A 14393-nucleotide genomic window follows, 5' to 3' on the forward strand; every position below is an offset into this window, starting at 1 on the left:
GCTTTATTAAATCCTAATCTTCTGAAAGGTCTTACTAAAAAGTCACATATGTAAATGGGATAATATTATTCCTATAGCTGCATAGCATGGAATAAAAAAATAAAAAAATATATTTTTAGAAAACATTAATTGGGACCCAAGGGAAAAAGAACATAGCTTTTTCAATCCCATTGATTTTTTTTTTTCAAGAGGAAATAACTGGAAATTTAATTTGGTACAGTTTTAGGCGAATTAAACTATAACTAAAGGCAAAACTTTTTTTATTTATTTATTTTTGAAAGGGATATGAGCACCTCTCAGGATTCTATTGCCGCTTGTGCCCCCATTAGGGACAGTAACCACTTCCCGACCTTTGCTACCTACTTCCGGGTTCAGGGTGTAGAAAGGGATTAGAACACCTCTCAGGATTCTATTGCCGCCTGTGCCCCCATTAGGGACAGTAACCAATTCCCGACCGTTGCTGCCTAGTTCAGGGTGTAGAAAGGGATTAGAAACACTTTTCAGGTTTCTATTGCCACCTGCGCCCCCATTAGGGACACTAACCACTTCCCGGCCATTGCTGTCTACTTCCGGGTTCAAGGTGAAGAAAGGGATTAGAACACCTCTCAGGTTTCTATTGCCGCCTGTGCCCCCATTAGGGACACTAACCACTTCCCGACCGTTGCTGCCTACGTCCGGGTTCAGGGTGTAGAAAGGGATTAGAATACCTCTCAGGTTTCTATTGCCGCCTGTGCCCCCATTAGGGACACTAACCAATTCCCGACCGTTGCTGCCTTCTTCCGGGTTCAGGGTGTAGAAAGGGATTAGAAACACCTTTCAGGTTTCTATTGCCGCCTGTGCACCCATTAGGGACACTAACCACTTCCCGACCTTTGCTGCCTACTTCTGGGTTCAGAGTGTAGAAAGGGATTAGAATACCTCTCAGGTTTCTATTGCCACCTGTGCCCCCATTAGGGACACTAACCACTTCCTGACCGTTGCTGCCTACTTCCTGGTTCAGGGTGTAGAAAGGGATTAGAACACCTCTCAGGTTTCTATTGCCGCCTTTGCCCCCATTAGGGACACTAACCACTTCCCGACCGTTGCTGCTTCTTCCGGGTTCAGGGTGTAGAAAGGGATTAGAACACCTTTCAGGTTTCTATTTCTGCCTGTGCCTCCATTATGGACACTAACCACTTCCCGACCATTGCTGGTTACTTCCGGGTTCAGGGTGTAGAAAGGCATTAGAACACTTCTCAGGATTCTATTGCCAATTCTATTCAGGGTGTAAGCATGCATCCCCCCGGCCAGAACCTGCTGTGATTGTACAGTCTGAGTCTGTCAGCAAGTCCTGGCTAATGATTTACGTCCAATCAGGGCTGCTGTTAGAAATCATGGGGCCCTATACAGCTTAACTGAGAGGGCCCCCCTTTCCCGGCTGAAAGTGACAGGACAAGTTTATCAGTCCCTTTCTCTGCAGCCTCAGCTGCACAGTTGAATGAATCAGAAGTGCTCTGAGGTTTCCTGCTCATTCACTAACTGAAGCATAATAAAAACAGGTTACTATGTATCAGTGACAAATGGACACAGGAGTGACTGGTAGCGATCGCTCACTGTGTTCATTCAGGAATGGAAGGGACCAGTAAATGACATATTTACCTGCCCCTTCCCCTGCTCTATAACCTTAATTATCCCCCTGTGTGCCCACAGCAGATAGGAGAGGCAGGAAGCCGGAAGCGCTGCAGGGGGGGGGAGGGGCCCTGGACAGCAGATAGAGGGGAGGCATGTGATAGAACCAATCCCCTTTCAGTGAAGCTGGAGGAAGTAAGAAGAGGAGAAGCTGGCAGCACTGAAAGGGGAGGCAGAAGAGGATCGGTGTCTGCAATAAGACAGTACAGCTGGACCTCCTGCTCAGCAAGTGCCCGGCCCCCCCCTTTTGAACTGATGGGGTCCAGGCCCAGTACAGGAGGGCTGGCTGAACTGCCTTATCAGTGGCCCTGTGTCCAATCACAGCCCAGAGCTTTGTGTTGACAATCAACACAGAGCTCTGTACAGAGAGAACGATCTCTCTGTTTCTCATCTCATTAACCCTTTGATTGCCCTAGATATTTGTGAACCCGCCATTTGAAATCCCAGATGGTGATATCACTGTGATAGTATCAAAACAATAGAACAACCCCCTGTTGTGGGAGGGACTTTCAAGGCAACCAAACATCAGAAAGTAATACAAATCGTATTTTATTCAATCATATAAAGGTAGTACAATGAAATACAAACAAGTATACATAGACCACATGTGCATGAGATACACAATGAATGGGTAGAGTGCGTGGAATATCCTGGTATAGGGCCCAGCCTTATAGGGTCTATTGGAGATTTGCTACCAGGATATTCCACGCACTCTGAACATTTTTACATTTATATGATTGAATGAAATAAGATTTTTATTACTTTATGATGTTTGGTTGCCTTGAAAGTCCCTCCCACAACAGGGGGTTGTTCTATTATTTGATTTGATCACCCTAGATGTTAAACCCTTCCCAGCCAGTGTCATTAGCATAGCTCCTAACTGTCCCTGATTTCGAGGGACTGTCCCAGATTTGAAACAATGTCCCTCTGTCCCTCTTTCCTCCTTATGTGTCCCTCATTTTGGTCTGATCTATAGAGTTGTATATAAAATGCACTTTTTATGTTTTTAACCACTTTACGACCTCCCGCCGCAGTTATACTGCATCAGGCGGCCGCTCCTGGGCAAACCACCGTAGCTATACGTCGGCCGCTTTCAGGCAGCTGGGGCAAGCGCGCGCTGCCAGCGGCGCGCTCCCGCCCCCACTCGTCAGCGGGGAAGCCGATGCACAGGCAGACGGCTCCGATTGCCGCCTGACACCCGCGATCGCTCCCCGCTGAGAGAGAAGAACGGTCAGATGTTGTAAACACAGCCGGCCGTTCTTCTCCCTGGAATGATCATAGAGCCCATGTGATCCTTCTATATAGGAACACAGGTCTCTATGATCATTTCACAAGCCACACCCCCCACAGTTAGAAACACGCCCCTAGGTACACATTTAACCCCTTGATCACCCACAGTGTTAACCCCTTCCCTGCCAGTGACATTATTACAGTAACAATGGATATTTGTAGCACTGATTACTGTAGTAATGTCATTGGTCCCCCCAAAAGTGTCAAAAATGTCAGTCAGGGGTCCGATCTGTCCGCCGCAATGTCGCAGTCCTGCTAAAAATCGCAAATCACTGATATTACGAGTAAAAAAAACAAAAACAATAAAAATGACATAAAACATTTCCAATAGTTAGCAGCAGTGTTGGGGTAGTTACTCAAAAAATTTAACTAGTTACTTCTGTAAATTGTAACGAGATTACTTTACTAGTTACTGCATTTGAAAAGTAACTTCACTACTTATTACTTTACTTTCCTCTTTCTTAATTGACCGTGTAGAAGAAGATACATGACGCTCTTTCTGCATAGAGTTTATTGTATAAACACAGGCTTTGGGAAACATGAGAACAAAACCTGAAAAAACAGAATAAAACATAAAATGCAACAAAAAGTCATAAACTTCATCCCTTTCTATTCTTAGAAATAATGATTGTATCGCACAGCTTGGGTAACGCAGGAAAGCGCGTTCCTATAGCCTAGTAAAGTAGTGTAGTTACTTCCTATAGTCTAGTAAAGTAGTGTAGTTACCTCCTATAGTCTAGTAAAGTAGTGTAGTTACCTCCTATAGTCTAGTAAAGTAGTGTAGTTACCTCCTATAGTCTAGTAAAGTAGTGTAGTTACCTCCTATAGTCTAGTAAAGTAGTGTAGTTACCTCCTATAGTCTAGTAAAGTAGTGTAGTGACCTCCTATATCCTAGTAAAGTAGTGTAGTTACCTCCTATAGTCTAGTAAAGTAGTGTAGTTACCTCCTATAGTCTAGTAAAGTAGTGTAGTGACCTCCTATAGTCTAGTAAAGTAGTGTAGTTACCTCCTATAGTCTAGTAAAGTAGTGTAGTTACCTCCTATAGCCTAGTAAAGTAGTGTAGTTATCTCCTATAGCCTAGTAAAGTAGTGTAGTTACTTCCTATAGCCTAGTAAAGTAGTGTAGTCACCTCCTATAGCCTAGTAAAGTAGTGTAGTTACCTCCTATAGCCTAATAAAGTAGTGTAGTCACCTCCTATAGCCTAGTAAAGTAGTGTAGTTACCTCCTATAGCCTAATAAAGTAGTGTAGTTACCTCCTATAGCCTAGTAAAGTAGTGTAGTTACTTCCTATAGCCTAATAAAGTAGTGTAGTTATCTCCTATAGTCTAGTAAAGTAGTGTAGTTACCTCCTATAGTCTAGTAAAGTAGTGTAGTCACCTCCTATAGCCTAGTAAAGTAGTGTAGTTATCTCCTATAGCCTAGTAAAGTAGTGTAGTTATCTCCTATAGCCTAGTAAAGTAGTGTAGTTATCTCCTATAGCCTAGTAAAGTAGTGTAGTTATCTCCTATAGCCTAGTAAAGTAGTGTAGTTATCTCCTATAGCCTAGTAAAGTAGTGTAGTTATCTCCTATAGCCTAGTAAAGTAGTGTAGTTACCAATATTAGTATTGTAACTAGTTACATTACTTTGTTACCAAAAAAGTAATGTAGTTACTGTAATCCGTTACTTTGTAACTCGTTACCCCCAACACTGGTTAGCAGACACGATAACTTTTGCGCAAACCAATCAAAATACGCTTATTGCAATTTTTTTTAACAAAAATATGTAGCAGAAAACAAATTGGCCTAAAATGTTAAAACATTTTGATTTAAATTGTTTTTTTGGGAATGTTATACATCAAAATGTGAAAAATATTGTTTTTTTTTTTCAGAAATGTCGCACTTTTTTTGTTTATAACATAAAAAATAAAAATCGCAGAGGTGATCAAATACCACCAAAAGAAAGCTTTATTTGTGGGAAAAATAGGACATCAATTTTTGTTTGGGGACAGCGTCGCACGACCGCGCAATTGTCCGTTAAAGTAACGCAGTGTCGAATCACAGAAAATGGCAAATCCTTCCAGTCCAGAAGTGGTTAAAAGTGTTTTCCAGTGCTAAACCTTTCATCCAATTTGTAAATTGCTACATTTGTATTTTTCAAAAGCAAATATAAAGGAATAGCAGTGGCAACAAAAGAAGCACTGGGGGGGGTTTAACTAATCTTTTTTTTTTTTTGTATAATTCTCCGTTAAGGGGGCGTGGCAGGGGTGTGTGTCCGATGCTCACATACTTTTGCTAATAGGTGTCCCACGTACCCATCTAAAAAGTTGGGAGGCATGTACTAGTAGAGTGACAGTTTATAGTATTAGCACTGATCACTGTATTAATGTCACTATGTGGCAGTTATTTAGTTCCCCCCCACGTCAGTTAGTGTCAGATTGCCTGCCGCAATATCGCAGTCCCATTATAAATGGTTGATCACTGCCATTACAAGTATAAAAAAATAAATATCTTTTAGAAAACATTAATTGGGACCCAAGGGAATAATAACAACTTTCAATTCCATTGATTTTTTTTTTTTGTTTTTCAAGAGGAAATAACTGGAGATTAATTTGGTACAGTTTTAGGAGTATTAAACTATAACTAAAGGCAAAACTTTTTTTTTTTTGTTTAAAATTTAGATAGGGATTGGAACACCTCTCAGGTTTTCATTACCATCTGTGCCCCCCAATAGGGACATGACCGTTGCCACCTACTTCCGGGTTCAGGGCATAAGCATGCATTCCTCCCCGAACCTGCTGTGATTGTCTGTCAGCAAGTCCCGGCCAATGATTTATGTCCAATCACAGCCCAGAGCTCTGTGTTGACAATCAACACAGAGCTCTGTACAGAAAGAACAATCTTACTGTTTCTCATCTCATTAACCCTTTGATCGCCCTAGATGTTAACCTCTTTCCAGATCAGATTTCCCGCCAAACTCATAAATGGTTGATCACCGCCATTATAAGTATATTAAAAAAAAAACTGGTATATATCCCATAGTTTGTAGGTGCTATAACTTAACCTCTTGCCCACTGCTCACTGGGCTGCTACTGCGGCAAAGTGGCTCGTTAATGTCTGGTGACGTAGACCTACGTCACCAGACTCTCCCCTATCTCGGCGGCACGAGCGTGCCGACGGAGGATCGCTCCTGCTGTATTCAGACACAGCGGGAGTCGGGCCAGGGGAAGAGAGGCGGTGATCACCGCCGTTTTTCCCCGATCGTCGGGGATCGAGTGAGGAAATCCGCCCGCTTGTGTGACAGAAAGGGAGAGATCACAGGGTTCAGCTATGCTGAATCCTGTGATCTGTGTCACACAATCCCCTCCCCCCACACACATCAGTAAGCATGAGGCATACATTTAACCCCTTGGTCACCAACAGTGTTAACCCCTTCCCTTCAAGTGTCATTATTACAGTAACAGTGCATATTTATAGCACTGATTACTGTAGTAATGTCTCTGGTACCCCCAAAAGTGTCAAAAATGTCAGTCAAGGATCCGATCTGTCCGCCGCAATGTCGCAGTCCCGCAAAAAAAAAAAATCGCAGATCACCGCCATTACTAGTAAAAAAAATAATAAACAATAAAAATGACATAAATCTTTCCCGTAGTTAGTAAACACAATAACTTTTGTGCAAACCAATCAAAATACGCTTATTGTGATTTTTTTTTTACCAAAAAATATGTAGCAGAAAACAAATTGGCCTAACATGTTAAAACATTTTGATTTATAATTTTTTTTTGGGGGGATGCTATATATCAGAATGTAAAAATTATTTTTTTTTTTTCAAAATTGTCTCTCTTTTTTCAAAAATTAGAAATTGCACAGGTGATCAAATACCACCAAAAGATGGCACTATTTGTGGGGGGAAAAAGGACATAGATTTAATTTGGGTACAGCATCGCACGACAGCGCAATTGTCTGTTAAAATAAAGCAGTGCCGAATCGCAAAATATAGCCTGGTCAGGAATGGGGTAAAATCTTCCGGTCTTAAAGCAGTTAAAAATACGCTCATTGAGAATTTTTTTGTCAAAGACATGTAGCTAAATACATTTTGGCCTAAATATATGACAAACATTGAATATATTGGATATGGTTTAACTGTCAAAGTAGAAAATGTCAATTTTTTCTCAATTTTCACAATTTTTTTATTAATATCGCAATAAATGAAAAGCGCAGAGGTGATCAAATACCACCAAAAGAAAGCTCTGTTTGTGGGAAAAAAAGGACGTAAATTTTGTTTGGGTACAGGATTGCATGACCGCGCAATTATCAGTTAAAGTTGCGCAGTGCCAAGTTACAAAAAGTGGCCTGGACGTAAAGCAGGAAAATCCTCTGGTGGTAAAGTGGTTAAAATACACGTATTAGGATTTTTCTTTCTTTTTTTTTTTTTTATCAAAGACATGTAGCCGAATTATTTTTGGTCAAAATTTTTGAAGACTTTTTTTTTTTTAACCTTTTTTTTTTTTATTGGATATGTTTTATAGCAGGAAGTAAAAAATATATATTATTTTCAAAATGTTTAGTATTTTTTTCTTTTATATTGCAAAAAAAAAAAAAAAAAAACAAGTGCTGATCAAATACCACCAAAAGAAAGCTCTATTTGTGTGAAAAAAAAATGTATATATATATATTTTTTTGGGATACAGCAATTTATGGACGCGCAATTGTCAGTTAAAGTGGTTGTATCCCCTGTGTAAAAAACAAAACAAAACAACCCTGCAGGAGAATGGCATAATGTGCTAGTATGCATCGCATACTAGCACAATATGAAATACATTACATAGTTACATAGTTACATAGTTACATAGTAGTTGAGGTTGAATAAAGACAATAGTCCATCCAGTTCAACCTGTGTAGGTGTATGTGGCCGTAATCATCTCTCATACCCCTGAATGTTCTGATCCTTGAGATGTACGTCTAAGAGTCTTTTGAAAGCCACCGTACTTCCCACAGAAACCACCTCTTGTGGTAGAGAATTCCACAATCTTGTAGCCCTAACAGTAAAGAACCCCCCACGTTGCCTGAGGTTAAAACGCTTCTCCTCTTATCGCATTGTATGCCCTCGAGTCCTCATGCAATCCCTTCGAATGAACAGCTTTTTTTCTAAGCTGGGATCCCCATTAAGATATTTATAAATTGCTATCATGTCCCCCCTCAGACGTCTCTTCTCCAGGGAGAATAAATCGAGCGATTGTAGACGCTCTTCATAGTCAAGGTCCTCCAATCCCCTAATTAGTTTAGTTGCCCTTCTAAATACTTACCTTAGAACGAAGCCCCCATATGGTCGCCCGGACACTGCTGAGGGAGCTGACATGTGCCATCGGCGTCTCTTCCCGGGGTCGGCGGCTCCAGAGCTGTGAGTGGCCGGAGTGCGGGAGTTCGCTTTCCGACAAGGAGCCGGCATAGAGCTCTGAAGGTCTGGCAAGATACGCCGGACCTTCAGAGCCCAAGCGTCGCTGGTGTCAGCAGCTGTATGCAGGGTGAATATCTCCTAAGCCGTGCATCTCTAGCGATAGCAATAGTCTTGACATGGCTGCTAATCCTTCCCTGCTCTATCTAAATAAATAAATAAAATAAATAAATAAAATAAATAAAATAAATAAAATAAATAAAAAAAAAATAAAAAAAAAAAAATAAAATCTTTTTAAGAGCCGGTTCACACTGGGGCGACTTGTCAGGAGACCTGGTCGCCTGACAAGTCGCCGAGGGTCGCCTGCCATAGATTAGCACAAGACCCGTTCTAATAGGAGCGACTTAGAAAAAGGGTCCGGAGCTACTTTGGGGCAACCTGGAGCGACCTGCATAGACTTCAATGATATGAAGTCCGTGCATGCCGCTCCGAGGTCGCGGTGCGAGCTGCGCACCGCGACTTCACAGGTCGCCCCGGCAAGTCGGGTCGCGCCTATGTGAACCGGCTCTAAAACTAAAAAGGTTTTGGCTATACATGCACTTTAATGCCTAATGATGCCAAATAATTTTGACTAGTCAGGATGATTTACTTTACCCATTAAGGGAAACATTTATGGAATATTAGGATCCCACTTTCCCATTCTAATAATGTGACACTAAAGATTATCTGCAGGCCTCGGTCTATGTTCTGTGGGCTCCATTGATTTTCTTCCCAGCCAAGAAGGTCATTTGCTGGTTGTACAACTCAAAAAAAAAGGAAAGTTAAAAAAAAAAAAGCTTTATGAACATCAATTAGTTCCACTCAACAAAGAGACACAACTACAGACAGCATGTACCTCAGTAATAAAACTATCGTCTTCATTATCTCCAATCCTCGTCTACAGTCAGCGGTAATAGCAATGAAGCCGTGTGATCGATCTTTGGATAGAAGGTCACAGGATGCTTATAAATAAAGCAATGCTTATTATACGCGATGCACATGATTAGGAAAATGGACAACCGCATCACTTGTTGTTTTATGTAACATAAGAAAACATTGTGGCCAAGGGAGAAGAATTTAGGTGGGGACAATGGGGTCAGGATTTCAGACCGTCGTCAACTGTTCAACTCTCAACAACTTTCAAAGACTGTTCAAAGTTTGTAACCACCTCAGCTTCGGAAAGTTTTACCCCCCTTCATGACCAGGGCATTTTTTTTTGCTATTCAGCACTGCGCTTCTTTAACTGGCAATTGCGTGGTCATGCAACATCGTACCCAAATTACATTTTTTAGCATTTTTTTTCACCTTTCTTTTGGTGGTTATAAAAGTGGTTGCTGATCAAAGACCAACAATCACTCACCCAGCGCTAACGGTCAATCCTGAAATGCTCAAACTTAGCATAAAATATATATAAAATGCATAGACTTAGTATTAGTCTGTAATAGGGATGATCGAACGTTTCTGGTCCACCCTCGGTTCGGCCCGAACATTGGGTGTTCGAGGTTCGGCCGAATTTAGAACTTTTTGCCCAAAAAGTTCGGAATTCGGCAACCAGAACTGACCAAAATGCAATGCTTCAGGAAATGGGCTTTAAAAGCCTGTGATTGGACCAGAACCATTAGCAAAAGCCAATTGAGGGGGCAGGAGAATGCTAGGAATGTGATTGGAGTGACTAGGGGGTCCCTAGGCCAATCATTAGGGAATACGCCCCCCAGTATATAAGATAGCCCCCGCCATATTCCTAGCATTGTTATACTGGACATGGAAGAGAGTGGAAGCAGTTCTGTTAATTTTACTTTAAAAGTGTCATTTAGCATTTATTAGTGTGAGGAAAGGGATATCTAGTGTAGTTAGAGTGCTCCTTTACACTTAAGTTAGCTTCAAAAATGTAGTTTCTGTAGGGAAAGTGTTAAGTGTAAGGGGACCGTAGTGTAGTGTAGGGTTAACTGGCAGTGACTGCTATGGCAGGGTGACAAAACCCTTCCATAGCAGGGTGACCGCTATAAAGAAATGATCATTTCTCTGAGTTGCTTCGGCACACCCATATGGCTTCTCACCAGCAAGCATTTTTTATGCTGCAGGGGTTGCCACTGCCAGTGCTTTTTTGAGGACATGTTTGATGTCAGACATGACATCTGAACATGTGTATAGGGGGTATATATACACATATATGTCTGTATATATACCCCTAGACATATATAGGTGTGATAGTAGCAGAAATATATGCTTGCGCTAATGAAATCATTTACAGTAATATATTTCTGCTACTATCACACCTATATATGTCTAGGTGTGTATATAAATATATGTATGTGTGTATATATACCACTATACACAAGTTCAGATGTTTTGCCTGCCTCAAAAGAACCCCAAAAAATGCCAAAAAAAACACTAGCGTCAAAAAAAAAATGCCCAGGTGTGTTTTTGCTGGCATTTTTTGGGGTTTTTTGGAGGCAGGCAAAACATCTGAACTTGTGCACAGTACCACTATACACAAGTTCAGATGTTTTTCCTGACTGCAAAGAACCCAAAAAAATGCCTTCTATTAAACCGGCAAGGTGTGAAAACCGAGAAGCTAACCCCCTGAGCTGAAAGTTTTCTAATACAAACAATCCTTTTTTTTATGGTTCTGGACATGCTACAGAGCTGAAACTTCACAGGTACACTTTTTAGACCCCCCAGATACGAAATCACACAAAAAAAGTTCTTAAAAATTGTCATTTTTTATAAAAAAGCTAATTATTGAAAAAATAAAAAAATAAATAAAAAAGAGATTTTTGGATTTCGTATCTGGGGGGGGGGTCTAAAAAGTGTACATGTGAAGTTTCAAAATCAAAAAATCTCTCTCTTTTTTTTTTTTAATAATTGGCTTTTTTATCAAAAATGACAATTTTTAAGAACTTTTTTTTGTGTGATTAATAGTTAATGGGGCATGACCCAGAACCCTAGGGACTTTTTAGGGGCATTTATTGGGTTTTAGGGCTTAAAAATGGTGTTTTTTGATTACCGAAGTTCGGGTCCCATTGATTTCAATGGGGTTCTGAAATCCGGGCCGAACTTTCGGGAAGTTTGGATGTTCTGGCCGAACCAAACTTTTCAAAAGTTCGATCATCCTTAGTCTGTAATAGCAGCTACTGTAAAATAAATCAAAATCAAAGAAAAAATGTAACAAACACTGTAGCGTTCCACAGATTACAGCATCAATCACACTCAGCAGTGCTGAATATGTTTGCACATATCAAACAATCATACTCTAATGTCTGTAATAGATAAGCGTGAGAAGGAAGTGAAACAGTGTCCATGTGCTGCTATTCTTACTAGGTGAGTCTAACCCAATACAATTCAAATATATTTAATTCAATGTGACTTGACAAGCGGTGGTACTCCCAGTGCTTGAATAGGTAAGAGTGGACTAAAAATCCTTCACCACACCTCCAGTGCACCCCGTGGTAATGGGCACTCACCAGATACACAATAGATCATAGGCACTTGTATGTTTACTCCAAAAGCTCCTCATCACCAGTAGAGATGTCCCGAACAGTTCCCGGCGAACTTCGCATGTTCGCATTCGCCTCTGCGGGCGAACATATGCGATGTTCGGTCCGCCCCCTATACTTCATCATTGAGGCAAACTTTGACCCTGAACCTCACAGTCAGCAGACACATTCCAGCCAATCAGCATACCTCCCTCCCACCTCCTATAAAAAAGCAAGGGCAGCATCCGTCTTAGATTCATTCTGAAGCTGCAGAGTTAGAGCAGGGAAAGTGCTGCTGCTGCTGAATTAATAGGGAAATCATTAGCTAGGCCAGTGTTCTGTGTCCACTCCTGCTGTAAGGACAGCTTCCTGACAGCACCCCAAAAAGCCCTTTTTAGGGCTGGTATATCAGTCTGCTTTTATTTATTTCTTTTCTATATATTTATCAGGCATTTTTGGAGGCAGGCATGACTTTTTTTGGATTAGTGTCGGGGGGGGGGGGGGGGTCTAAAAAGTGTACCTGTGAAGTTTCAGCTCTGTAGCATGTCCAGAACCAGAAAAAAAAGATCATATAGGTGTAAAAGGGGTTCCCACCATCCCTGCTCTACTGAAAAATGATCTTTTTTTCTGATTCTGGACATGCTACAGAGCTGAAACTTCACAGGTACACTTTTTAGACCCCCCCCCCCCCGACACTAATCCAAAAAAAGTCATGCCTGCCACCAAAAATGCCAGATAAATGCCTGCAAGAAAAACGCCGTAGAGAAGCCGTATTCCTGTTTTAATAAAAATTCTAAGAAAAATGCAAATTTTTTTCGGGTTCTGGACATGCTACAGAGCTGAAACTTCACAGGTACACTTTTTAGACCCCCCAGACACTAAATCCAAAGAATTTTTTTTTTTTAAATTATTTTATTTTTTTTATTTTTTCAATAATTGGCTCTCTATCAAAAATGACAATTTTTAAGAACTTTTTTGTGTGATTTAGTGTCTGTGGGGTCTAATGTGTACCTGTGAAGTTTCAGCTCTGTAGCATGTCCAGAACCAGAAAAAAAATATCATTTTTCAGTAGAACAGGGATGGTGGGACCCTCCTTTTACACCTATATGATCTTTCTTTTCTCGTTCTGGACATGCTACAGAGCTGAAACTTCACAGGTACACCTTTTAGACCCCCCAGACACTAAATCCAAAGACATTTTTTTTTTTTATAATTTTTCCAATAATTGGCTCTCTATTAAAAATGAAATTTTTTAAGAACTTTTTTTTGTGTGATTGATAGTCCCTGGGGCATGACCCAGAACCCTAGGCACTTTTTAGGGGCATTTATTGGGTTTTAGGGCTTCAAAATGGTGTTTTTTGATTACCGAAGTTTGGGTCCCATTGATTTCAATGGGGTTCTGAAATCCGGGCCGAACTTTTGGGAGGTTCGGGTGTTCTGGTCGAACCGAACTTTTCAAAAGTTCGATCATCCCTAACTGTAACCCTAATACTATGTATCAAATCCGAACCCTAAACCTATGTATATAACCCTAACCCTCTATATCTAACCCTAGCCCTAACCCTAACCCTCTAACCCTAGGTATCTAACCCTAACCCTATGTATCTAACCCTAACCCTAAGTATCTAACCCTAACCCCTAACCCCCAATCCTAGCCCTATACAAGCCCTAACCCTAACCCAAACCTCACCCAACCCTAACCACTAACCCCTAATCCTAACCACTAACCCTAACCTTAACCCCAACCCTAACCCTAACTCTAACCCTCTAACCCTCTAACCCCAACCCTAACCCTCTAACTATAACCATAAACCTAACTGTAACACCCTAACCCTCTAACCCTAACCCTAACCCTAACCCTTACCCTAACCCTAATCCTAACACTCTATCCCTAACCCTAAGTATCTAACCCTATCCCTAACTCTAACCCTAACCGTAAGTATCTAACCCTAACCATAAGTATCTATCCCTAACCCTAAGCCCTAACCCTCTAACCATAACCCTAACCCTCGAACCATAACCCTAACCCTCTAACCCTAGCCCTAAAAATAACCCTAGCCCTAATTCTAACCCTGACCCTCTAAACCCAGCACTAAAAAAACTCTAACCCTAGCCGAAACCATAGCCCTAACCCTAATGCTAATCCTAACTCTAACCCTAGCTCTAGGCCTGACCCTAACCCTAACGCTAACCCTAAGCCCTAACCCTTAACCCTAACCTTTAACCCAAACCCTAAACTCTAACCCTAACCCCAAACCCTATCCAACCTTAAAACAAACTCTATCTAACCCTAACCCTAACCCTAAATCCCTAACCCTAAATTCTAACCCTACCCCTAACCCTCTAACCCTAACCCTCTAACCTCAAGCACTAAAAATAACCCTAGCCCTAACCCTAACTCTAACCCTAGCCCTAGGTCTGACCCTAACCTTAATGTTAAACCCTAAGCCATAACCCTAACCCTTAAAGCCCAGTTCCTGTCCCATTTTGGTCGGTTCTGGTCTGTTTGCGGTTGTTTGCGGTGCGTTAAACGGGGAGTTGGGTCTGT

The sequence above is a fragment of the Pelophylax lessonae genome, assembly GCF_965119305.1.
Source record: "Pelophylax lessonae genome assembly, chromosome: 7".
In the NCBI taxonomy this organism is placed as follows: Eukaryota; Metazoa; Chordata; class Amphibia; order Anura; family Ranidae; genus Pelophylax; species Pelophylax lessonae.